Below are 3,190 nucleotides of genomic sequence, written 5' to 3'. Positions count from 1 at the left end.
CTTTCACCTAACCGCTCCAGAGCGGGTGGAGCGCCCTTCCTCTCTCCTTTCTCGGAAATTCCGTCCCGAGTCCGCTCCTCCGGCTTCTTGAGACCCCTCTGCGCCGGGAGGAGCGGAGTCACCGGGGCCGTGCATCCACAAGGGAAACTCTGGAGGCGGTGGTGCTGCGTCCCTGCCCTTTTCTGGCTCAGCCCTGGAGAGCCGCCTACTGGCCGGCTTGAAGCGGCCGGCCCCGCCTTCCACCCGGCAGCTTCTCCCCGCCTCTCTCTCCGCTTGGGTTAGCTCTGTCAAATCTGGGCGGGGTTGTCCTGGGGTAGGGGACGCCAGCTGGGGGCGCATGGAGCCAGACCCCACCTTTCCCCAACCCCTCCTTAATGAAGTCAAGTCTTCATGAATTGACTGCAGGCAAGGAAGGGGCTCGTGTGTACAGAATGTACCCAGTAACAGGACGTGGACCCCATCCGGAGAACTCCACTGCCTCTCCTGTTTTATGTCCCCTACTTGGCCATCTCTGTCGTAAGCAGACCCTCCTCCACACTATTTAGAATGGGGTCCCTGGTCACTATCTACATCTGGCGCCCCCGTCAGCCACGGGGTGGGTGTTACTGAGTGCTGGATGGAAGCACTTCTTTAGGATAAAGACAGAGGTTGCATAGTGCATCGTGGTCCAGAGGAATGGGAGGCCCTACTTGCACTCTCACAGAGTGTTTACTTGTCTAGGTATACCCTGTGTAGAAATGTAAGTGTTATGTTCCTAGGGCTTGCTCTAACTCATGTCCATCGAGTTGGTGATGCCATCCAACCATCTCATCCTCTGTCATCCCTTGCTCCTTTTGCCTTCAATCTTGCCCAGCATTAGGGTCTTTTCCAATGAGTCAGTTCTTCACATCAGAGTACTGGAGTTTCAGCTTCAACATCAGTCCTTCCAATGAATAGGTTGATCATAGCTTTTCTTCCAAGGAGCAAGCATCTTTTAATTTCATGGCTGCAGTCATCATCTGCAGTGATTTTGGAGCCCCTCAAAATAAAGTTTCTCACTGTTTCCATTGTTACCCTATCTATTTGCCATGAAGTGATGGGACCAGATGCCATGATCTTTGTTTTCTACATTTTGAGTTTTAAGCCAACTTTTTCACTCTCCTCTTTCACTTTCATTAAGAGGCTCTTTAGTTCTTCTTCGCTTTCTGCCATAAGGATGGTGTCATCTGTGTAGGTGAGGTATTTCATATTTCTTCCAGCAATCTTGATTCCAGCTTGTGCTTCATCCAGCCTGGCATTTAGCATGATATACTCTGCTTATAAGTTAAACCAGCAAGGTGACAATATACAACCTTGACATACTCCTTTCCCTATTTGGAACCAGTCTGTTGGTTCATGTCCTGTTCTAATTGTTGCTTCTTGACCTGCATACAGATTTTTCAGGAGACAGGTAAGGTTGTCTGGTATTCCCATCTCTTTCAGAATTTTCCAGAGTTTGTTTTGATCCATACAGTCAAAGGCTTTGGCGTAGTCAATAAAGCAGAAGTAGTTGTTTTTCTGGAACTCTCTTGCTGTTTGGATAATCCAACAGGTGTTGGCAATTTGATCTCCGGTTCCTCTGCCTTTTCTAAATCCAGCTTGAACATCTGGAAGTTCACGGTTCATGTACTGCTGAAGCCTAGCTTGGAGAATTTTGAGCATTCCTTTGCTGGCGTGTGAGATGAGTGCAATTGTATGGCTGGTTGAACATTCTTTGGCATTGCCTTTCTTTGGGATTGGAAAGAAAACTGACCTTTTCCAGTCCTGTGGCCACTGCTGAGTTTTCCAAATTTGCTGGCATATTGAGTACAGCACTTCAATGGCATCATATTTTAGCATTTGAAATAGCTCAACTGGAATTCCATCACCTCCACTAGCTTTGTTCATAGTGATGCTTCCTAAGGGCCACTTGGCTTCACATTCCAGAATGTTTGGCTCTAGGTGAGTGACCACAACATCGTAGTTATCTGGCTCACAAAGATCTTTTTTGTATAGTTCTTCTGTGTATTCTTGCCACCTCTTCCTAATATTCTTCTGTTTCTGTTAGGTCCATACCATTTCATACCATTAGATGGGGAAACAATGGAAACAATGAGAGACTATTTTGGGGGGCTCCAAAATCACTGCAGATGGTGACTGCATCCATGAAAGTAAAATACACTTGCTCCTTGGAAGAAAAGTTATGACCAACCTAGATGGCATACTAAAAAGTAGAGACATTACTTTGCCAACAAAGGTCCATCTAGTCAAAGCTATGGTTTTCCCAGTAGTCATGTATGGATGTGAGAGTTGGACTATAAAGAAAGCTGAGCACTGAAGAATTAATGCTTTTGTACTGCAAGGAGATCCAACCAGTCAATCCTAAAGGAAATCAGTTCTGAATATTCATTGGAAGGACTGATATTGAAGCTGAAACTCCAATACTCTGGGCCACCTGATATGAAGAACTGACTCATTGGAAAAGACCCTAATGCTGGGCAAGATTGAAGGCAAAAGGAGCAAGGGATGACAGAGGATGAGATGGTTGGATGGCATCACCAACTCGATGGACATGAATTAGAGCAAGCTCTGAGAGTTGGTGATGGACAGGGATGCTTGTCTTGCTGCAGTCAATGGGGCTGCAAAGAGTCAGACACAACTGAGCAACTGAACTGACTGACCAAAGATACTTGAAGAAAATGTGGTAAAAGGCTAGGTAATGTTGAAGATTACTACAGATTATTTAGCCAGCATGTGTAATTTTTCTTTCAAATTTTGAATATTCATTTTACAAAATTTCCAATTTTTTTCTTAATATATATATTTTATTAAAGTATAGTTGATTGACAATGTTTCAGGAGCACAACAAAGTGATTCAGTTATATAAATGCACATATATTATTTTTGAAATTATTTTCCATTATAGGTTATTACAACATATTGACTATAGTTCCCTGTGCTATACCTGTGTCTCCTGCATTGAACCTATGTTTCCTACGTCGCAGGCATAGTCTTTACAATCTGAGCCACAAGGGAAGCCCTAAATATCCTACTCTATCCCTATCGTTTATACTTGCATTTCCATCAGAAAATGTCTGTATGTAACAACATTATTTAAGGCTAAAAATTTACTTTTTTTTAAAGTGTGAGACTCACAGAGCTATTGTTGTGGGTCTTAAGGGAAATGTTTGGG

The sequence above is a fragment of the Capricornis sumatraensis genome, chromosome X, assembly GCF_032405125.1.
Source record: "Capricornis sumatraensis isolate serow.1 chromosome X, serow.2, whole genome shotgun sequence".
Classification (NCBI taxonomy): Eukaryota; Metazoa; Chordata; class Mammalia; order Artiodactyla; family Bovidae; genus Capricornis; species Capricornis sumatraensis.
This window is presented reverse-complemented; position numbering follows the sequence as displayed.